Below are 23,978 nucleotides of genomic sequence, written 5' to 3' on the forward strand. Positions count from 1 at the left end.
TTCACTCTCCATCTATCTATAAAAATAAAAGCGCAATATGCTAATTAGACCGGACCTTCCGGATGAAGCCAGGGCTGTGAGGGAAGCCGGTGCCGGCAGCCGGGGAAGGCAGGCCTACTCCTGCACGAATTTCATGCATCAGGCCTCTAGTATCTATATAAGGAGCTGGGAGCAATGACCAGGTGTCCCCACCCTCCCTGGCAACGCTACAGCCTCTACAGCAAATGGTAGCTCTAGCTGACACAAGAAACGAGCATGACTGATCATGTGAGAAAAGCGGCCAAGCGGCATAATCAACACATAACACGGTGACTCAAACACGTGTGCATAAATATGTACCACATCCCAGAAATGGCCCTGAATTCAATTCCATTCGGTTCATAGAAACACTATTTAGAATACAAAGGGTCCTGATTAAGCAAGGCAGGACCACAGGCATCTATGGCTCACCCTTCCAAACCCCTAAAATGAAAGTAAGTCCTAGCTGGTTTGGCTCAGTGGATAGAGCATCGGCCTGAGGACTGAAGGGTCCCGGGTTCGATTCCGGTCAAGGGCACAAGCCTAGGTTGCAGGCTCGATCCCCAGGAGGAGGTGTGCAGGAGGCAGCTGATCAACGATTTTCTCTCATTGATGTTTCCATCTCTCTCTCCCTCTCCCTTCCTCTCTGAAATCAATAAAAGTATATTTTTTAAAAAAAATGAAAATAGACAACAAAGAGAACCCAAAAGACAGGGCCGCTGTGGGCAGGGGCAGATACAGAACAGACAGGAGCGGCAGGAGGTTTGGGACTGGAGGGTCCTGCAGACGACAGAGCTTTAAGGGCAGAGCTGCAAGCGGGGTGGTGGGGACTGAGGGTGGGAGCCAGGGAGGGGCTGCACCTGCCCAGCTGGCCTCCCACATCCCGTCTCTCCTTCTGGATAAATTAAACAGGAGAAGTCCGGGCTGGAGAACACCAGCGTCAAAGTGGATGGGGAGAGGAGAGAAGCTAAAACAAGAAGCCAAGTAAAACTGGAGTAACCAGTCACGGCAGCTGCAGGCCCCTCTGTCCCCCACGCCCAGGGCAAAGGCAGGGGTCTTCTCTTGAAAACCTTTACATAGACGCTTGAGGCTCAAGAAGAAAGGCCGGCCTCCCAGTTTCCAATCAGCGGTGTGTGCCCAGGACCACAGACATCTGAGACCTCAACTAGAAGACCGACCACGTAAACAAAGCGAGAGGAAGACAATGCCAGAAACCAGAGTTCACAAAATAAATCAAATAAATTAATGTCCGCAAAAAATCCAGAGAAGATTCTGCACCCATGCAACCAAAACAGGGTTTTTTCCTTACGGGACAATCCGAAACCAGAAAGCCTCCGGGAGGATTAGACACTGCGAGCCGAAGCCCTGCAACCTCAGGTTGACCACAAGCGAAATGTCAGGCAGAGGCCAGCTGCGGGCAGTCTATGAACACCGGGGGGTGCTCCTGAAAGCAGGGTCATGGGGAACAAGGAAAATCTGGGAACTCCCCATCCAGAGCAACTACGAGACACGGCGGCTAACGGTGGCAGCTGGAACAAGGGCGTCGGGTGAAAGGAAGGAGACCTGAATGAAGTGCAGACTTCAGTTCAGAACCATGTACCGCGGCTGGTGAGTCAGCTGGGACATATGCACACACTAAGGTAAGACCTTCAGGACGGGGGAGACTGGAGCAGGGTATACAGGAACTCCAGCTTTCCTGTAACTCCACACTTATCTAAATCCATAGAACAAATGGAAGAATACAGTCAATGAAATCTCAGAACAATTAACAAGGAGATGAATGCTAGTCTCTCCTCCACTCAGAACTAAAGGACTAACCCAGGAGTTCGAATTGCACTAGGAGTCCCCGAAGCACGGAGGAAAAACAGAGGGGAGGAAATGATCAAATAAAAATTACAAGAAAAATTCCGAGTCGAAGTCCTTAAGAGCAAGTGCTCAGAATAACAGATAAAAGAAGGACGCAAGGTACGACGTGAAGGTCATTACATTATGGCTGAAGAATGCACGGCCTCTGAAAGCTCCCCCACCCCCACCCCCGCCCCCGCCAAAAGGTCCAGGGAAGAGCCAGCAGGATGCAACACCTCCTCCCCGGCAGCAGCAGTGTGCTGCTCCCAGCAGCATTCCCCTTCCGGGAAAATTATTTTCAGTCCAGAACCCAATACTCAGCTTGCCAGATCAACTATGGGAACAGAAAGAGACTTTTCCAGATTCATACAAGGATTCAAACAACAAGAGAGCAAAGCAAGACAGAGGCCAATGTCACAGGGGCCACGCCTGCCTTTCTCCTTCCCAAGAGAAGGAATCTCGTCCTGCCCCAGGCAGCCCTCAGGCCTAAAGGGGCTGACCCGCCCCAGCTGGGGTGGAGGGGAACATGCCTGGCCTAAGAGAAAAGCGCCCGACTGCTAGTGACTGGCTCGGAATGACCCACCCAGGCAAGTAAGACACCTGGTTCCTTAGCAACAACATGGAACACTGGAGCCACCAACCCACCTGCAACCTGCGCACCTCTGGACTCCACTTAACGGAGCCGGAAGCCTCTAGTGAGCTGTTGTGTAAAGCAGCTTTAAACAGCTGCTGATGTTTGACACTCAGATCTCCCAACTGATACCCACGGGATCCAGGAAACGAGAGGTCCAGCAGGGGGAGCAAACACAAGTCCCAGCATGACAACCAAGGAAGCCCAAGAGGGCGGCAGCTGCACCACAGGCAGGAGAGCGCCGTCCACGCAGAGAGCAGCCGTCCAGGCAGGAGAGCAGCCGTCCAGGCAGGAGAGCAACCGTCCAGGCAGAGAGCAGCCGTCCAGGCAGGAGAGCAGCCGTCCAGGCAGGACAGCGCCGTCCAGGCAGGAGAGCAGCCGTCCGTCCAGGCAGGAGAGCAGCCGCCCATCCAGGCAGGAGAGCAGCCGTCCATCCAGGCAGGAGAGCAGCCGTCCGTCCAGGCAGGAGAGCAGCCGTCCGTCCAGGCAGGAGAGCAGCCGTCCGTCCAGGCAGGAGAGCAGCCGCCCATCCAGGCAGGAGAGCAGCCGTCCATCCAGGCAGGAGAGCAGCCGTCCGTCCAGGCAGGAGAGCAGCCGTCCACGCAGAGAGCAGCCGTCCAGGCAGAGCGCAGCCGTACCAGGAGGGCTGGGAGGGGGCTCCAGGACTGGGGGAGCTGAGAGGGTATCTAACAGAGTTGCGCAATTAGCAAACAGCATTTGTGGCACTTTCTTGGAGCAGACGTAAAACGTAGAAGACACAAGTTTCTGAGTGGCTTCATCGGTCTTCTCCAGCTTGGCAGTGTCCTATTAAGGAATTTTGTCTTCTCCAAGGAGGTAACGAGATTCTCCGATGTTTTCTTCTAGCCGCTTTGTTTCATCTTTCCTGTTGGACTCTATAAGCTCAAAGTGCTTGTGCACATGAGGCAGACTTTCCCCCACATGGAGAATCTAATGTCCCCAGTACTTTGTTTGAAGAGGCCATCTTTTCCCTTTGTCATGTGACGCCTTTGTCATAAATTAAGTGACTGCTCACGTGCAGTCTGTTCCGAGGCCTCCACTCCACTCGCTCAGCCCGTCTAGCCTTCTGCCAGCGCTGTGCTGCATCAGTGACGGCGCTGCTACAAAACCTTGACATCTAGTAGGACGCGCCCGCAGCTTTGCCCTTCTCCTGGCAACGCTTTCATTTCATACAAATTTCAGAATCAGTTTGTCAATTTCCAAACAAAACAACAACAGAAAAGCCTGCTGGGAGTTTGACTGAAATTACAAGGCCTCTAGAGATCATTTCTGGGGAAAACCATCTTTACAAAGCCAAGTGCCCGCGAGTATGTGGAGCAAGGACGCGTCGCGTGCACTACTGGTGGCCATGGCACCTGGTACAACCACTGGAAAACTGGCAGCTGCAGTGACCTGTGACCCAGCAATTCCATTCCTGCACTTACACCCAACCCACCATGTGCACGCAGGTATCCAGGGCCAGGTGCAAGACTGAACAGCTCAGAATGGAGACAAGCTACAAATCTACCACCAGCCAGAAGGAATCAATATTGTATGCACATAAGGGAATACTATTCACAAGATCAAATACATTTACACACAACTACAGGGGTGAAACTCACAAATATAACATTTCATAAAGAACCAGGCACAGCCCTGGCCGGTTTGGCTCGGTGGATGGAGCGTCAGTGGACTGATGGGTCCCTGGTTCAAGTCCGGTCAAGGGCACATGCCCGGGTTGTAGGCTCGATCCCCTGTAGACCCCGTAGGCCAGGAGGCAGCCAATCAATGATTCTCTCTCATCATTGATGTTTCTATCTATCTCTCCCTTCTTCTCTGAAATCAATTAAAAAAAAAAAAAAAAAGACCCAAGATCAGGTTGTGGGCTCAATCTCCAGCCCTGGAGGCAACTATTCAATGTCTCTCTCTCACATCGATGTTTCTTTCTCTGTCTCTCCCTCTCCCTTCCACTCTCTCTTAAACATCAATGGAAAAACATCCTTGGGTGAGGATTAACAAAAACAAAAGACAAAATGTACCCAGGAACTGGCAAATGAAAGAAATATATGGCACAAAGCTCTATTTCAGTTTCTCCTTCCTTTTCTACCTGCAGATAATGGTGAATTAGCAAGTGAGAAGGACTTTGCAAATGCCACCAAAATCTATGTCTGTCTGTAAAATCTGATTTCGTCGAGAACAGAAATTGGAGATGGCATTTGTAATGGCCTGTTCCTGTAACCAAACCAACAGAGGGTTTCTGAGGGCCACTGACCCAGCGCCAGCGCCAGGTGATTAAATCGGCGGATTCATGTGAACCACTGGGCCCGGGACCAGGACCGGGCACTCAGGATGGCTCCTGGCAGGGGAAGCTCTGGCCAGGAAAGAGCCAATACTGCACCGAGCCCAGTCCTGGCCCTGAACCTCCCCACCGCACATCTGTTCTCTAATTTGTATAGTAGTTATCTTTGTAACTGACAAATCCACCAACACACATTCGCTGTAACCACTTCAACTGATAAAAAGCAAGTCAACCCAACTCAAAAAGTCACCCGTTACCTTGGTGGGCACCCTCCGCCCCTTTTCTCATTTTGTATAAACCTATCAGTAGTCTGTGGTCTTCAGTTTTCATTGTATAAACGTGGGGAGGTACCGCTGGGCTGCAGCTGTGTTACACTCTGCTGTTAAGCAACAAACTACATTGTCACTGCATTAGAAATGGATGCTTTCTTCTCTGAATGTAACTATGGCCGTCTTCCCAAGAAAACGCAGGCTGATCCGCCTCATTCTTCGTGGTGTTACACAGTACCCACCTGCCGCTGTGCCACACTCTCCCACGCCCTGCAGACACGGACATTACTCCGCTGTGGACCGTGACAAGCGAGGCCACAACCAACACCCCAGTCCGTGCACGTCAGCACACCTGGGCCAGTATTTCTGTGAAGCACACTTGTAGTTTGTGTGCAAAGAACGGAAAGGCAGGAAGAAAGGCAAGAGAAGAGGTGAGGGGAGTAGCCCTCCCAGAGACCCCAGGCCTTTAATCAGGTCAGTTACCAGGAGGCGGAAGCCCGTGAGCAGCAAATGCCGGAGGGACACACCGCTCAGCCCACCGAACAAGGAGGCCAAAGCCGGCTTCCTACGCCAGCCCTCCAGCCGCTGCCTTCCGCCTTGAGGCAGAAAGAGGCAACAGTGGCTTCCGAGGGAGCCCCAAAGGAGGCGCCTCAGTAACCAGCATGTCCCACCTGGGCGCTCGGTGAGGCCGTCACAGCTGCGCCGAGGTCCTGGCTGTCACCCCCACTTCCCGAAGAGATGGCGGCTCAGAGGGCGAGCAACAGGCTCCTCCTCGCCCGGTCACACCCTCTCAGAGCGGAGGCCTGTGCACAGGCCGTTTGCTTACACAGAGATGGTTTCTCAGCCCAACCCCATTGTCTTTGATGAAAAGAAAGAAATCCAAGCAGCCTGAAGACAGAGAGGTGAGCAGGGCTGAGCCGGTTTACATCAGCTCCCAGAGAGCACGCCCGCGGCCCTTTCCTCTCCAAGACACAGGGCACTGGGCCACCAGTCGGGAAGCCCAGGGCTTCCGTAACAAGAAAGAGCCCAGAAATAAGGGCCAGGGGTGCCCCCTGCACCTTCACAAGCATGCCGACCGCCACCGCAGAGGGGGAACCAGGAGCGCGCCCTCGCTGCACACACACCAACTCTGTCCACTTGCTTTTATACTGAACCAGTGGCACAAAGCCCTTCCTCATGCTAACAGCCTACCCTCAGGACTCCGCGACCCTCCCCACTGCACTCTCCCCCCCATTCCCAGACTGTCATAGACTGGCTGCCTCCCTGCACCCTCCCAAGTTCACAGAGCACACAGCCCACCTGCCCCTGCTCCCGGCTCCCGTGTCAACGCCAAATGGTTAGCTTCCAGATCCTCAGAGAGCAGCTCTTGCTGGTTCAATCTGCCTTTGCCACGGCTGAGAACTACCAATAGGATGGTGATACTTCCAGGGTGGGCACGGAATTACAGTGGTCTTTTTCCCCCTGAAGAGGACAGGAAAGGGCCAAAGTGATGCTGGCGACCCATATGTAAAACGTCCTTTACGTGCACCTAGAAACATACGTTTTCCAGTGTCACTTCAGGTGTTTAAAACTCAGATGCACAGTGCAAACATTCACTAGCAGGAAACTAAACTTTTCCAGACAGCACTAACTCGATCTGAAAAAAGGCCGGACGGGCAGGCAGGAAGGACTTCCACTTCCTGCTCTGCGCCTTCCGAGTATCTGGGTTTTTGTAACAAGCCCGCACGGCCACTGCTGCATTGCGTTTAAAGTCTTGCTAAACTGAGCAACATAGAATCAACAGCTTACGCAGTTTCTGCGCTGACGGCTGGTTGACTGGCTGGCCTGCCTGTGTGCCCTGGAACTGTGCCAACACGAGAGCAGAGCTGAGCCGGGTTCCAACCTCACGGCGCTGACAAGGAAACGGGCTCGAAGGGGTAAACAACACTCAGTCAAGGTCCTGCGGCGGAGGTGTGCGATGCGGAAGCGAACGCTGCACGCCTGGCTGGCTGCAGCCGCCAGAACGCAGAGCCCTCGCACCCACAAACTGCCTTCACCTCTACCTCCCCAGGCCTCACTGCAACTCCCCAAGAGCAGAGCGGACGCAGGGTGGGGCAGCCGATGATCAAAGCCCTTGTCAGGTGGAACTGACCCTGGAGACAGGGGGGCCCTGGGTTAAGGTGTCTGAGCTCCTGGAGGTGAGAGCAGGGGCTATTTGATTTGGGTCAAAATCCTCAGCATTTAGCACTGAGCTCAGCACACAATTAGGAACACCAACATCTAGTAAACAGACCGCCCCAAGTGTATCAGCCTGCCTACGGCAACCCCCCAGGCCCTCAGCTGGCGCCGAGTCCAGGCCATTAATAGCGTGGTTTGCCCCAGCCCTTGCCCCGTGCCAGGCCCCTTACACACACCCCCACCTCCAGGAGGAAGGTGTTATTATCACCTTATGCAACGAGGAGCGAGGCTCCGAAAGAATCAATCATCTTAATCACCCTGCTTGCAAGTGGCAGAACCTGGACTTCAAGGCAGCGGACCTCAAAGCTGGGGGCTACTCTCCACCAAGAAGGGGCCGGGGGGTGTGGCACGTGCACCCCAGGAATCTCCCAGGGGCTCTGGGAACTCCGTGGAGGCGGTCTGTGTTCTCTGCCAGCCTCTGCGTAAAGCCTGGAAGAAAGCATCAGTGACAAATGCCATCCTGTCAGCTGACACCGAAAGTCAGACGCGGACTGGCTTCCTGTGCCTCCCGCCACCAGCCCGCCCAGTTCCCACGGCGGCCTGCACCCCAGGAGCTGCCGGGCAACTCCTGCCCTGGCCGCTGCTGCAGGGAGACCGCGCTCAAGTCTGTCGCGCCTGTCGCCTGTCCACACGGATCGGAACCTAACGCTCCCCACCAACTGAGCAAGATCGGGGAACCACGGACACCCAAATGCCCACCCAAATGCCCCCAAAGGGGAACCACGGACACCCAAATGCCCACCCACAGGCCCCAAAGGCTCTTCGCTGAGCAAGGCCCAGGTCAGAAACACCCTCTCACATATGACTGCACGTGAACTGACACCATTTTGAAGAGGAATTTATCAGAATTCTTCCCGAAACAATATCCACCTAGAAGAGCCAACACCGCAGACGCTCCCAACAGGCTTACACACCAATTGTAACTTCGAAGAGAAATTTGGCAGGATTTTACCAAAGTCGTGTGACATCCAAAAATTAGAAATAGCCCGGAAGTCCAACAGGAAGCGGGTAAAATCAAGGATATCCACGGTACAGCCTCTGCAGTTGCCACAGCGGGCAGTGCAGTGGGCGGTGCAGCGACCGCACGGGCTGCGCGGCAGGACGCCGGGCACTTAAGGGAAAGGGGCAGCGCCCCCAACACAGAAACCCGCGTGGGGAGGACGCGCGCATCTCGTCTCCTGGTGGCACCACAAGAAGCTACTTGCGGAGACTGGGTAAGGGCCTGTACCTTCTAACACGGCTTGAACTTCCTAGTTTAAAAAAAAGTCAACTGGGAATACATGGGCACGGGATGGAGAGGAATTTTTGTTTTCTTCACACACTTATTTTTTAAAACCTAATAAACATTATTTTTCAGCACTGAAAGTGTGGTACATCTGTCCTTACTAACATGGAAAATGTTCGATATGTTTTAGAAAGAATAGTATCATTCCATTTCTGCTTTTTAAAGAACCTCCCTACAAAGGGCCATGTCTGTGTAGGCTTTGAGTCTAGAAGGATCAACACACCAGCTGTAAACGGTGGTTGCTGCCTGGGAGCTGGAGGGAAAGGGGCTTTCCCTTTTTTTTGTTACGAGTATGTATACTCTCGTTTTTAATCCTCACCTGAGGATATGTTTTTACCTGATTCTAGAGAGGGAGAGAAACGTGGGTTGCCTCCTATACCCACCCCAGGCAGAGATCGAACCTGAAACCTGGGCAGGTGCCCTGACCAGGAATCGAACCTACGCCCCTTTGGAGCATGGGACGATGCTCTAACTACTGAGCACACCAGCCAGGGCACGAGTGTGTATGCTTTTGTAATTAATTATATATCAGGGGGAAAATTCCGAGTTATGCTTCAGGACATCGCTCCACCCTCCGCAGCTATTTCTGAACACTCAGCCCATTCAGGCCGGGCAGGCAGCAGCGCCGGGCCCTCCCAGGCAGGCCTGGGTGGCTGCACTACCTGGAACAGAGCAGGGCTTTTCACTCTGAGCTGTATGTAAACAACACCTGCCTGAAAACGCTCTGAAGACACAAAGGAACCATGGAAAGCCCAGGAGATGGCCTCCTTTTCCCAGCTGGTCCCGCGCTGATCCATCCCATCTTTCTTTACAACTGGAGCGTCTGAGCCCACGTCCTCGCTGCCCTCTCCACTGGGCCGCCACTGGCCACTCTGGACCACTTGCATCATGCTCACATCCCACGGGCTCCGGCGCTCGGGGAAGCAAGCTGACCCACAGGCTCTCTGGGGCCCACATATTTTTTATTTCAACTTAGAAACATTATTTTTAACTAGAGGCCTGATGCACGAAAACCATGCAGGAGTAGGCCTTCCTTCCCCCGGCTGCCAGCACCGGCTTCCCTCTGGCACCCGGGACCTGGGCTTCCCTCGCAGCCCAGCTTCGTCGGGACGGTCGCCCGGAAGGACAGAAGGACGTCCCCATCTAATTAGCATATTATGCTTTTATTATTGTAGATACTGAGGCTTGGCACGCTGTTTTCCAGAGGTGTTCTTTCAAGTCAGCTACATGTTCCGGAAGGCGTCCTTCACCACCCGCACCGGCTGAGCGGGGCCTGCCTGCTCGGTGGGCCCCACGAGAACCTGGTGTGCAGCTCCCGACTCACCCTACACACGCTGCGGAAGCGCTTGCGAGACATGGCGCACCGGCAGGAACAGGGAGCAACAAGTCTGCTTCATGTGCCCCTACTCACTCCCGCCGCTGGGGGACGGTCCGTTCAGTAAATAAAAGCAAAACTGTATTGCGAAATTGGTGCCCATCAATAGGTGAATGGCTCAGCAAACTGCATGAGCGTGTAACACTCCATTATCTTATTTATGTATATACTAGAGGCCCGATGCGTGACATTCGCGCAAGAGTAGGCCTTCGCAGCCACGGCTGCCTGGACCCCTCCCTCGCAGCCCTGGCTTCATCCCAGAAGGACGTCTGGTCTAATTAGCATATTATACTTTTGTTATAATAAAATATTATTCAGCCTTAAAAAGGAATGGAATTCTGACATGCCACAATATGGATAAATCATGGGAAACTAATGCTGAGTGAAATAAGGCAGTCACAGGACAAATACTGGATAATACCACTGCCATGAGGCACACAGAGGAGTCAAACTCACAGAGACAGAAAGTGGAAGGTGTTCACCAGGGGCAGGGGGGCGGGGGGGATGGGGAACTAGCTTTTAATGGAGACAGAGTTCCAGTTTGGGAAGATGACAAAGTGCTGGAGAATGACGGTGGTTGCACAACAGTGTGACTGTACTAATGCCATTGAATTGTATACTTAAAAATGGTTAAAATGATAGCTTTTGTTATGTATCTTTTAGGACAATAAAATAATTGTTAAAAAAACTAAAGTTGTAAAAAGAGCTATAAGGAAAAGCTACAGCCCTAACTGGTTTGGCTCAGTGGATAGAGCGTCGGCCTGCGGACTCAAGGGTTCCGGGTTCGATTCCGGTCAAGGGCACGTACCTTGGCTGCGGGCACATCCCCAGTAGAGAGTGTGCAGAAGGCAGCTGATCGATGTTTCTCATCAAGTTTCTTACTCTCTATCCCTCTCCCTTCCTCTCTGTAAAAAATCAGTAAAATATATTTTTAAGAAAAAGAAAAGCTACAAGGGCTAGGAAAGAATCACGGAGGGTGATGACAAAGTTAGCTTGAGGGGTTCCCAGGTTGAGGGGTCCCAAAGGCCTCTTTACGGAGGCCCTGGCCTTCCCCCGACTGGACCATAAGCTCCCGCAGAGCACAAGGGGGGTGTCCACATCTGTGTCCCCCGAACAATAAATGTTTAAGTCAATGCACTTGGTCAGACTCAAATCAGTAAAAGGAGTACGACTCCAAGCCCTACTCACCCAAGGGCTCAGCCAGGACTGACACCCAGAACTTAGTGGCCTGTGAGGGAAGCCACTGTGCACAAGGCTGAAAACAAGTGACAGGGCTGACAGAGAAGCGGGCCCTGAGCCGGAACTGAGGAAGGAGACACCACGCTCCAACCAGGAACGCCACTGGTGGGAAACAGTAGCCCGGACCAAGATTCACAGGCAAGAATGTGTCTTCAAGCTTTGTTTATAAGAAGGGAAAATGGGGAACAGCCTAACTGTCCAATAGCAGAGGATTAAATAAATCATGTCACATCCTTATCACAGCAATTATGCAATTATTTAAAAACTAGAGGCCCGGTGCATGGAATCTGTGCACAAGGGCGGGGGTCCCCTCAGCCCAGCCTGCACTCTCTCCAATCCAGGATCCCTCTTGCAATCCGGGACCGCTGGCTCCTAACTGCTCACCTGCCTGCCTGCCTGCCTGATCTCCCCTAACCACCTATGCCTGCCGGCCTGATTGCCCCCTAACTGCCCTCCCCTGCTGGCCTGATCGCCCCTAACTGCCTCTGCCTCGGCCCCCCACTGTGGCTTTGTCTGGAAGGACGTCCAGAAGATGTCCAGCCTAATTAGCATATTACCCTTTTATTAGTATAGATCAGTGGTCGTCAAACTGTGGCTCGTGAGCCACATGCGGCTCTTTGGCCCCTTGAGTGTGGCTCTTCCACAAAATACTGACTTCTGCGCATGGGCCACGAAGTTTCAATTGCATTGTACGTGTATGCTCGCACGTGGTATTTTGTGGAAGAGCCACACTCAAGAGGCCAAAGAGCTGCATGTGGCTCGCGAGCCGCAGTTTGCCGACCACGGGTATAGATCATGCTTTCAATTGTATAGGGAAATACATTATAACATTACGAGAACTATAAACTGTGAATAGTGTATATAGTATTTTTTTCTAACTTTGAAAAACTCAGCACATAATCAAAGGAAATACACCAATCCTTACTGTATGATGAGATTACAGATAATTTGTATTCTTATTCTCGTCGTTATTCTTTTCAGTGTTTTCTGATTTTTTTTTCCAGTGAAAACGTTACTTTTACAAATGAGGGGAAATGTAATTAAAAGGCCTTGCAAAATGCCTGGCAAATAATAGATTGTCAAGGAGTATCTGCTGCAGGACAGTGAATTAAAAAACAATAGCGTTTCTGCAACCCCACAAAGGGAAAGGCGGCTGGTCTCCTTGGAAAGGAGAGAGGCCCAGCGCAGAGCTGCCAGCCCGCGGCTGAGGGGGGGCGGAGGAGGCAGCGGAGCATGTGAAGGAGGCCAGCAACTCAGGCTTCATTCTGCCCGCACCTCGTGCTGCGGCGCTTTACAAACCAAGGCTGCCAGGAGCACCCCAGCCCCTGGCTCAGGCCACAGGCAAATCAACAAGTACAGTGAGCAACACTCAACCAGGACTTCTGGCTCCAGTCCCTCGGCAGGTCTCCCTCCCAGAGCAGAGCGCACGCGCCACCACAGACAGATCAGGGATGCCACGGGCAGCAAAGCCAGTCTTCGGGCTCCTGGGTAAGGAGGTGGAGGTCGGGTCCAGATGGCACCTTTTAAACCTAAAAGCTAGTCCTGAAGAATTTATTTCACCAGAAAGCTCATCTCTCTTTCTGATCCCCAGCACTTGAGGCAATGCCTTTATCTTTTTGTCCAAAAGGACAGACCCAAGGTTCCTAAGGCTACACACAAGTCTCAGGGAAAAACTCTGAAGACAAAAATCGAGTTATGATTTGAAAAGAAGATAGTCCGGTTGGCCTGGACTAAAACCTGAGATTTGGAGCATAAAACCCACATGTCTCTGAGGGAAACTCCTTTTTTCACAGGGAATTGTACAGCTTAAAAATCCAGTGTAGATGGGCCCTGTTTAATGCCTGCCCACCCACAACAAGATCCGTACTTTTGACAGCAGAGAAGCCTCATTATCAAATTTAGAAACACATGTTCTGGCCCACGTGGCCTATTACGGTTTGAAATAGAAACCAATATAGAAATGATCAATCTTAAACAGTAGAATAAGGAGACATATAACCAGCACACAGCCATTAGCAACATGAGTCAGTACTTTGTGCAAGGCGCAAAAAAAAAAAAAAATTCTCAAAGTACAATAAAATAACCCTTCAGGAAAAAAGAGGGCTGAAATTTTAAAAGGGGTGTGTGTGTGTGTGAACAGGCCAACCAAAAGGCATAACAAAAAACACACACAATCCGGGCCAGGCCCCAGGCAGGCAGACGGAGCTGGAATTAGTTCTGACTTGCCATTCCTGAAATTCCACTCTCCCAAGGTTTTCTGGCTCTTCCTTCTCCAGGCTTTTTCTTTACCCATTTGGACCTGAAGGAGCCTGAGCTGCAGGAGGTGGTCGGCCCCCACAATGGGCAGGCAAGGTCCCCCAGCAGTGCATTCCAGAGCCGGAGCCCTGGTGGAAAACTAAAATTCACAGGTGGTGCAAAGCTTGCTGGGAGGGACAGCCGGTTCATCTCCTTCCCTAACCAGCAGCCCAGGCTGGGCCCGAAAGAAATCAGATAGAAAGCATGGGCCAAGAGGCAGGAAGCGGTGTGGCCTGAAAGGATGACCCGGCCCTGTTACCACCTCTTCCCTCCCACAGCCAGCCAGGGGGCCTCGAGGAGGATGCCAGGAGATTACAAACGAAAAACCTGAACAAAACCAAGATGGTTGTGGGAATGCCCACAGAGCCAACAAATTCCCCCTCTGGTTGCAGAACCACTGGCATCCAAGCAGTCTTTCACAAGCCAGCTGCAGGCTTGGCGCAGGCGTAACTGGGTCTCAACTATCACCCGCAGCCAAGACGGGGGTCAGTCTCCCCTATGAGCCTCAGTCCTTCCTACGGTCTCCAGGGGACAGCAGGCAACCATGTCTGGCTGGGCAGCATCGCTCTCCTAAGCCATTCCGGGACTTCCAGGCAGGGGAATGGTCATGACATCAAAACATTAACGGAGCCTGGATTTGGGGTGGGACAGTCACACAGGGCTATCAATGAGGATAATTGGAGAAAACGACCAGGAATTAGGAAAAAAGAGCCAGAAAACTAGGTAACCACAAACACAACCAACATTTTCATCACTCCCTATGGATGGGAAGCGCTTTGCTACAAATAGGAGGTGGGGCTCCCCAGAGCCCCAGCAGATTCATTAAGACCAGGCCTAACGATCCCCATTTCAGAGGCAGGCGCTGGCCCAACGCGGCCCAGCAGCCAGGCTCCGAGAGACACCCTTGCCCAAACAAGCAGAGGGTCCCCCATGAGTCTGCCACTCCCAGAGGAAAGCCATTACCCTCCAGGCAGAACCCCTGGGCCTCTGCTTGTTGTCCGTCCTTGTGCTATTCCAGCTCTGCCTTCCACCGAACTGTGAGAGCAGCTCAGAAGGGACAGGCCCCAGATCCAAGCACAGAGACCTAGGACATCAGCCGGGTCTAGTTCGTTCTTGAGGGCTCCACCGCGCCATTCCCCAGCCTGGCCTCCCCACAGAGGCCGGGCACTGAACCATCACGTGGCCATTGCTGTTTTGTGCCTTGAACTCCTTCTCCCTGGTGCAGGCCTCTGCCCCGCACCTGTGGCTGCCGGGCGGCTGGGCTCTGCGGATGGCACCTCAGGTGGCTCACTCCCATCCTGGGACTTGATGGCAATGACACAAACAGCACAGGAGCCACAAATGCTGAACCCCAGCTGTGTGCCAGGCCCTTCCCCACCTTCCCCACCCTCCGAGGTGGAGAATGCCATGTCCCTACGTGTGTCACTGACGACTCACAGAGAACCCCAGAGTTCCCTGACGGAGGAGGACCCGCACCCCAACACCCGGGCCTCCCCAGACGCACCTGACGCCGCAGCGCCGTGCACAGGCCAGCGGACACGGCTCCGGGGAAACCCTGCTAGGACTGCGGGTGCGGGGTTGCAGAAACCGAACTGGATGGACGAAGCCACATAAAAACGCTCGTAAAACCCGAAAGGAAAAAGAAATCGCAGGGACGTGCACGATCCTGCACACCCGAGGCTTCTCCAGGCAGCCATGCAGCCACCGACACGCTCAGGGCCGCCCAGCCCCCCTCCCACTGCTGCGGGCGGCCCGTCCCCTGGAAAAACACCTCCTCCTCCCGCCGCACCGTGGGCTCGGACCTCCCACGATATTTACAAAGAGCGAGGGAGGGGGAGGGAGGGGGAGAAGGGGGGGGAGAGGAGAGGAGGGGAGGGGGCACCCGGGCTGGGGCAGGTCCGCCGAGGCCCCGGGTGTGCCGCCGCCGCTCGCTCTGGGGGGGGGGGGGGGGCGGGGGGGGGGCGGGGAGGAACCCGGCGCGGAGCCGTCCGGCCGACCCGGGCCGCGACATCCTGTTTATCGGTCAACATTCAGCCGCGGAGCGCGCAGCCTTCCCCAGCCACCCGGGCCCGCGCTCCAGCCGCCCCGCGTCGGCGGCGGGGACCCCGCACACAGGCCGGCGGCCCCGGCCACCCGCTGCGGGGACACTCGGGGGGCCGCCCGCCCCCGCGCCCCGAAACCGCCCCGCGGCCGCCGCCCCCGCCCTCGGCCCAGAGGGCCGCCCGCCCCCCGAACCCCACCTGGGCGGGCGGGTGGGGGCCGGAGCGCCGTCCCCGGACCACACGGCCGCCGGGCCCCGGGCCCCCGCACACCGGCCCCGGGGACCCCGCGCGGCGCCCGGGCCCGGCCTCCCGGCCTCCGACCGCCGCCGAGCCCAGGCCGCGCGGCGCCGCCACAACAATGGCGAGGGCCCGGCGCCCGCCCCGGCCCGGCCTCCCCGCCGCCCCGGCCCCGCCGGCGGCCCAACGGCGACAGCGCGGGGCGGGCCGAGGCCCGCGCGCCCGCGGACAAAGGTCGCCGGGCCCGGGCCCCGCTGTCAGTCAGCGCCGCCGAGACAAAGCCGGCCGCGCCTCCATCTTAGCGCCGCCGCCGGCCCGCGCCCGCCCCGGGCCCACCTGGTCTGTTCCGCGGGCGCGACGGGGCCGGGCGCTGGCGGTCGGGCGGCGGTCGGGCGCGGCGGCGGCGGGATGGCGGCGGATGGCGCGGCGGCGCGGTGCCTGCTCCCTCGTCCCTCCCTCCCCTCGCTCGTCGCTCGCTCGCTGAGCCTCCGCGCTGTGTCTCGCCGCCGCCTCCCTCTCCCGCTCGCGCTCCGCTCCCCGCCCCCCGCCGCCGCCGCCCCCGCCTCCCCCGCTCCCCCGCCCGCCGCCGCCCGCGCAGCGCCCCCTGCCGCGCCCCCCGGGATCGCGGGCGCCCCCCGGCCGGAGGGGCTGGGGGCCGGGGCGGGGGGTGCGGGCGGGGGCCGGAGCCGAGGGGAGGGGGCGAGAGGAGGGGCCGGGGGGGGGGCCAGGCGGCCCCCTGCCAGTGGTGGGGTTCGGAGGCGCGGGGAGGGGGCGGGAGCCGGGCGCTGGGGCTCCGGGAAGGGGCGCGCGGAGCGAGGGGGAGGGGGGGCGGGCCGGAAGCGGGGGCGCCGGGGCGGGGGGCCGGCGGGGGGCGGGGGGCCGGGGCCGAGAGCCCGGATCTCCGCCCCTCCCCCCTCGGAACCGCAGCGCCCCCGACAGACCCGCCCGGATTCTGCGCGGAGGAAGCCGATGCTGCGCCGCTGGCTCCGAGGCGAGGTGGCTGCGCGCACCGTGGGCGCCCCGTCCCGTCCCGTCCCGTCCCCGGCCCCGCGCGAGGGAGGCACCGGCCCATCCTCCGCGGAGCGTGCGTGTCTGTGTGGCCGCGAACAAAAGGGCTGGGAGGGCGCTCCGCCCGGTCGCCTTGGCCGGCCGGGGTCGGTCGGAGGGCGGGAGAGCTACCTGGGGTCTGGCTTCCTATTCCAGATAAATTGGCAACTAGAACAGAAAATCTGGAAAAGCAAAGACAAAACGCCCGGCCGGTGTGGCCCTGTGGTTGAGCCGGGACCTCTGAACCAGGAGGTCGGGGTTGGATGCCAGGTCAGGGCGCAGGCCCGGTTGGGGGCTGATCCCCAGTAGGGGGCGTGCCGGAGGCAGCTGATGGATGCTTCTCGCTCATCATTGATGTTTCTAGCTCCCTCTTCTTTCCTCTCAAATCAATACAAATATATTCAGAAAAAAAAGAAAAGGCAAAGACAAAAAGGAAGGTAGCTGGGGCCTGGGATCCAAGTCACCAGCTCCCCCTCCAGCACTTGTCCATACAGCCAGGGGCGGGCCATTGCCTCTGCGGAGTGGCCTGGAGGGGCTTGTTCATTTAATGACAACCTTTGAGAAGATGGAGACTAAAGGTTGCCCGGAAGTAACTTGCCCAAGGCACACAGCTAGGCCTGGGAGGATAGCTCACCTGCTTCAGCCTCCGTAACTGACCGGGTTAGGGTTAGCTGAGCACCCGCCTGGCCCGCACCAGGCCCTCCAGCCGTGCCGGTTGGTTTGTGAATGGAGGAAGGAGTGTCTGGCCCTTGACCTTCCTGGCTGTGCAGTGAGGACCTGGGACTCCCTCACTTTCTGTGGCAAGAGGCGACATGAGGGACGCTTGTGCTCTGGGAGACGGGGGGACGATGAAAGAGGCGGAAGACAGGTCAACCAATGCTCCGCTCCTCTGGGGACAGCAAGGGTTGCTAGGCCCTGGGAGTGAAATGACAGCAGGTGCCCCACGTGCACCCCAAAACCCTAGGGTTTTTGTCCCGGGCTCAGGACATCCTTCCCTTCCTGCACTTCGGTGGGGTGACAGCCACGACAGCAGCGTGCTAAGCACTTTACCGAGGTGACTGCACGCGTGGGAGATGGTCAATATTGTCCGAGCTCCATTGTCTGTGGATAAGGACGTTGAGGTCAGAAGGTCGGTGACCTTAGCCAAGGTCACACAGGACCCGGGTGGTGGAGCAAGGGCTTGAGCCCAGCGGTTTGAGCCTTTCCTAGAGAGAGGCAAGGCCAGGATGCTGGATGGGGATGGGGCCGTTGCCTGGGTCCGAGGCTGTCAGCCAGGGCTGGCTCCCCGGGTTTCTCCCGGGTCTGAAGGCGCCCCTCCAAAGCCTCCCAGAATCAGGACCCAGAGAGCACAGAGGGAGGAAGGAGGACAGGACGGAGAGAGCGGAGCATGGGTGCTGGACCTGGAGGTGAGTTAGTCCCAAGAGACTCCCCGCGAGCTGTGGGAGACGTTCGAGGAGGCCCGACACCAGGAGGCAGCTCCCCTCCAGAGCCGGATGGCCGAAGGAATGTGAGGAATGAGGGGCCACGCCGTCCAGAGCCGGGGAGAGTCGGCGTGAACCAATGAGCAAGCGTTTACTTCGTTTTTGTCACTTTTTCCCTCTCAAATCCGAGGAAACTTGCAGCTCTGCTTCTGGGTGGAGAAATCCTTTCAGACTCGCAAACTGAGCCAGAGGGGAATTCCACCCGGCCCTCTCGGCCCTCTCGGCCTAATGCCGATTTTATAGAAGCATGCTCCCCCTCCCCGCCCCCCCCATGTGAGCACTGTGTTTTGTTACATTGAAACTTAATGTTTTTGTGAAATGCTTGTAACTGTATTTCTTTTTCTTTTTTTTGTTATTGTTGTTAATCCTCGCTGGAGGATGTTTTTCCATTGATTTTTAGAGAGAGTGGAAAGGAGGGGGAGAGACAGAGAGAGACATGGATGTGAGACACATCAATTGGTTGCCTCCCCCCCACGTAAGTCCCGACCAGGGCCAGGGGTTGAACCTGCAACCGAGGTACGCGTCCTCGAGCCCCCGGGCTGACAATCTATCCACTGAGCTAAACCGGCTAGGGCATAACTGTATTTCTCTATCCATGATTTTCTGGTTAAAACAAGATCACAGCCAATGATGGGTCTCCTCTGCATTCATTTCCCGTGGAATAGGGAAAGCCCTGTCATTGGCCAGCTTGGGGCCCTTTTAGAAAAAAAAACAAACTCATCTAGAAAGTTGCCTCCTTGTGCTCTCCGTTCTCTTTCCTTTCCCCGGGCTTCTTCTCGTCTAACTCCCGGCTTGGCACGCCGCACCCCGACACGCACTGTCACAGTCACAGTCTCCCTGTCCCCTAAAGACAAGGCGCTCATCCAGACGCACTGAATCATTCTTTTAAACAAAATATATAGATATGTTTTTTATTGATTTTAGAGAAAAGAAGGGAGAGGGAGAGATAGAAACATCAATGAGAGAGAAACATCGATGGGCTGCCTCCTGCACGCCCCCTACTGGGGATCAAGAGAGCAACCGAGGTACAGGCCCTTGACCAGAATCAAACCCAGGACCCTTCAGTCTGCGGGCCAATGCTCTGACCACGGAACCAAACCGGGTAGGGCTGAACCATTCATTTTTAATTCCCCAGTTCCTCACACACAGTCTGTGGCACATAATAGGTTAATGCGAGGTTACGGGGTGAAAGAGAAAAAAAAGAAAGGGAGAGAGGATCTTGGGGCTCAGAGAAGGAATTTGACCCCTGCTGGTACCATGTCCAGCCCTGGCCCCCAAAGCTCCCGCCCTTCCATGGCCTGGGATTCTGAGACTTTGCTGGACTTCTTGCATCCCTCCCTCAGTACGACTTGCATGTACTGAGCACGTCAGGCGCCGGCCTGGTGCACTGCTCCCTCCTGCCCAGGACTGCGGAAGGACAACGGGTGACGTACCCACAGCCCACTTGCAACAGGATCCAGGAGTGGGAGGCCGACACGGTGGGTGGTGAGCGCACGGCCCAGGATTCTTGGACGGGCCTGCTTTCCTGCTCTCTGCACCTGTTCTCCGCCGTGCAGCTGTGCCAATGAGAGGAGCGTGAGCCCCCTTTCCGCTCAGAAGATGTGGTCGTATTAACCGGAGGGCAAGAGAATAGTCCGGGAGGCGGTGATGCCAGCTGGGAGCGGGGGCGCCTCCGGGTGCATGTGCCTTTGCCACCAGGCTTTGGAGGCAGAGTGGAGAGTGTAATCAGAAGAGCCCGAGGAAGAACAGTCTGGACGGAGGGACCAGCTTGGACCAAGGCCTGGAGGTGGGCGTGTCTGGGCCTGGGAGGGGCCCACAGGCTGGCTGGTGGCCCCATCCCAGGGAATGTGCATTCCAGTAGGGGTGGGAGCCTTGGGCTAAAAATACAATACTTGGGTCTGAACAGGCAGCAGGGGCCACACAGGCCCTGGTGCTCACACAGGGGTTGCGGGGCAGCATCTGAGTTTCAACAACTGACACACAAGAGCTAAAAGCAACGTCTCCTCTGAGCAGGGATATGGCAATTTCTCTCCACATCATACATGATTTTTACCAATTTGAATTCGCTCTCCATTTTCCACTGAGGGAAAGACTCAGGGGTGGGGAGGAGAGAGAGCTGGACTGGGGAGTAAAAGAAGAGTGAGGCGCCTGGCCAGGTTGGCTCAGTGGTTGAGCGTTGACCTATGAACCAGGAGGTCACGGTTCGATTCCAGGTCAGGGCACATGCCCAGGTTGTGGGCTCAATCCCCAGTATGGGGCGTGCAGGAGGCAGCCAATCCATGATTCTCTCTCATCATTGATGTTTCTATCTCTCTCGCTCTCCCTTCCTCTTTGAAATCAATAAAAATATATTTAAAAAAAAAAACACAGTGAAATACAACTTTATACTCTCTAGGATGGCTGGAATAGAAAAAATGACAAGTGTTGGTAAGGGTGTAGAGACGTTAGGAGCCTTGTACATAGCTGGTGGGAGTGTAAATGGTGCAGCTGCTGTGGAAAATAGTTTAGTGGTCTCCCAGAAAGTTAAACATAGAATCACCCTATGACCCAGCAATTCCACTCCCAGGTTTGTACCTAAAAGAAGTGAAAACAGATGTCCAGACAAAACCTTAGCCGTGAGTGCTCATGGCAGCAGCATTCACAACAGCCAAGAGGAGGGACAACCCAAACGTCCATCAGCTGGTGACGGATGAACAAAACGTGTTTGTGACACTCCCTACTGCAGTGTTTAGAATTCTCCATTCAGCCACTGAAAGGAAAGTTCTTTTTTTAAACCATTTTTTAATGTTTATTTGTCAATGACAATTGACATTCAGTGTTACTCTGTATTAGTGTCAGGTGTACAGCATCGTGGCTGGACAGTCATATACTCCGCAAAGTGCTCCCCTGATATTTCCAGTTCCCGCCTGTAATATAGTTACCCCCCCGCCCCATCATTGGCTGTATTCGCTAGGCTCTGCTTTAAGGAATGAAGTTCTGCTACACGTTACAACATGGATGGACCTTGAAATCATTATACCGAGAGAAAGAAGCCAGATACAAAAGGCCATATGTTGTCTGGTTCCATCTACACGGAATGTCCAGAACAGGCAAATCCGTAGACAGAAAGCAGACCAGTGTCTGCCAGGGGCTGGGCGGGGGAGGGGAGTCTGTTGAATGGATATGGGATTTCCATATCCATTTGGGATGATGAAATCAGTCTGGAACTAGACAGAGGCGATGATTGCACAACATTGTGCATGTACCAATGCCACACTTTCACACTCTAAAAGGAGTTAAAAGGGGACCCTGGCCCTCAGTTGGGTCAGCCCACCCCCTTACGCCAAGGTTGTGGTTCAGGGCACATAGGAGAAGCAACTAATGTCTGCACAAATCAATGGAACAGCACATCGATGTTTCCCTCTCTCTCTCTCTCTCTCTCTCTCTCTCAAATCACTACTTTTTTAAAAAAATGTGTTAAAATGGTAAGTTTTATGTTATATCTATTTTACCACAACAAAAAAACAATCTAATTTTGAACGACACTTTGGCTGGGATCTTGGTCAGTGATATTAACATCATTTGCTCACATATCATTCAGATTTCTAACATTCCAGGTGATATTTAAATTTTAAGGAGAAAGATATACCACTTTCTAGCTGCTTTTTTTGTTTTGTTTTTTGCTTTGTTAATCGTCACCTGAGGATTATTTTTCATTGATATTTAGAGACAGTGGGAAGGAGACAGAGAGAGAAACATCGATGAGAGAGAGACACATCGATTGGTTGCCTCCTCCACATACCCCGACCCGGGCAGGGGACCAGGGCAGGAGATCGAGGTACGTGCCCTTGACCAGAACCGAACCTACGATCCTTCAGTCTGCAGGCCAACGCTCTATGCACTGAGCCACACCGGCCAGAGCTATCTGCCTTTTTCCAAAAAGGCGCCCTATTCTAAGCTCCAGGGGAGACAGGGTGTGAAGGCAGGGCCCTTTCCCCTGTGGCACCTGCAGCCTCCGGTCAGCGCTGGGTATCGATCCCCACAGCCGAGGCCGGCAGGCGGCTGGCCACCCAGCAGATGGCTGATCTGCTTTGTCCCCCGGCTGAATCACCTGAAAACCGAGGCCCTGAGCCCGCGGCTCCTTCAGCTGGCAGCTCAAGCGCACAAGTGCTGTTCTTGGAGACGCCCATTCAGTTGCCTCAGAAAGTGCCTTTCGTGTTCTTGCCGTTTTATCAGACAAGATACTAACAAGGTATGTCCTCCAGGGCGGAGATTTAATAAAATGCTCATTACTGCTTCATCAAAGGCGTTCTAAGGCAGAGCTGCTTTGAGTTTTTCCTGCACGAGCGTGGCAGGAAAGATGCACTGCCTTCGTCCAGTCTGGAGGCCCTGCCTTGGTCCACGTTTCAGCCGTTTTAGCCACCACTGCTTTTGCGCGATCGGTACCAATGTCCACCCAGTGGAAAGGAGAATCATGTCTTAGTGCTGTTAGGACATCACAGGCCTGAGAGGACCTTGGGACCGCCACCCACCCACCTCCTCCCTCCCTCCCTGCCAGGGGTCTGCAGACCACACTTTGAAAACTAAGCTTGGTCCTTTATGGCCATTTGAAAGCAGAACGAATAAGCTCACCCAGAAGCAGGCTCACTCAGAGTTGTTGACTGAGCACATGACTCATAGTCGGTGCTCCATAAACATTTGTTGAACCTGGAATAACGTCTCCCGCTTACCATGCTACTATGCGCCAGGCATTGTGCTGAACGTGTGATAGACAGCGTCTCATTGAATCTAGCATGCCCGTTTTACAGAGCGGAAAAGCAAGGCTCCGAGAGGGTAAGTACCCCGGCCTAGTGACAACCAGATCCAGGAGTCAAACAGTTTTGTGTGACTTCAAACCACTGCGCCACACGGACCCTGATGTCAAAGGTTTGATGATCAAGAAAAAAAAAAATATAGGAGAGAAAAACAATGAAAGGAAAAGTTAAGGAAATTTTGTACATTTTCTTAAGAGGGTATGTTCAGGATGACGGCTGTGATCCTGGCGAGCCCCTCCTCACAAGGGTGGGAGCCCAGGTTTTCATCATCCCTACGGAGGGACAGACACAAACAGCAGCGGGCGGAGGGGCAGCACACACCGGCGGGCCCAGGTGTGGAATCTGAGATGCAGCAGAATAATGAGACAACTGGGCCTCCGGGCTGCGTCCGCACAGGTGGAGCAGCAAGCAGCGGCTTTCCCCAGGCGCTCATTCCCTGTCCCAGCCCTGAGACTGGGGATGCTGCTGTGAGCCTTCCTGTTCTTTCCAGAGGAGGGATTAACCAGCGAAGTGCCAGCTGCCAACCCTGCCAGGTCTTGGCTAATGCCTCAGGCCGAGCTCCCTGCTGTTCTGGAATAAGATCCGGCCCCTCCTGACCTCTCCAGCCTCAACTCTCACCTCCCCACTTTCCAGGGTCACAGCTTTCTCTCACCTCCAGACTTGGAACCACCTGTTCCCTCTGGATGGGATACCCCCCGTCAGCCCCCCACAACCTCCTCTGCCTGGGTGAATCCTACTCAACCCTCAGCTCGCCTCCTTTAAGAATCCTTCTCCTTCTGGCCAGGTGGCTCAGTTGGTTGGGCTTCGTCCTCGGCACCAAAAGGTTGGTGGTTCGATACCCAGTGAAGGCACATGCTCGGGGTGTGGGCTCAATCCCCGGTGTCGGGCTTGCAGGAGGCAGCCGATCG

The 23,978-nt window shown here is 55.1% G+C and overlaps 1 protein-coding gene across 3 annotated transcripts in view; it reads right to left on the reverse strand.

Moving 5' to 3' along the window:
- PRRC2B (proline rich coiled-coil 2B) overlaps window positions 1-16,147 on the reverse strand; it is a 75,492-nt gene extending 59,345 nt beyond the window's left edge. For all 3 annotated transcript variants that reach the window (XM_036329286.1, XM_036329284.1, XM_036329283.1), the window contains exon 1: window positions 16,086-16,147. The gene's annotated coding sequence lies outside the window, so the exon portion shown is untranslated. The remainder of the gene's footprint in view (window positions 1-16,085) is intronic.
- Window positions 16,148-23,978: the final 7,831 nt, after the last annotated feature.

The sequence above is a fragment of the Myotis myotis genome, unplaced genomic scaffold, assembly GCF_014108235.1.
Source record: "Myotis myotis isolate mMyoMyo1 unplaced genomic scaffold, mMyoMyo1.p scaffold_m19_p_12, whole genome shotgun sequence".
NCBI lineage: Eukaryota > Metazoa > Chordata > Mammalia > Chiroptera > Vespertilionidae > Myotis > Myotis myotis.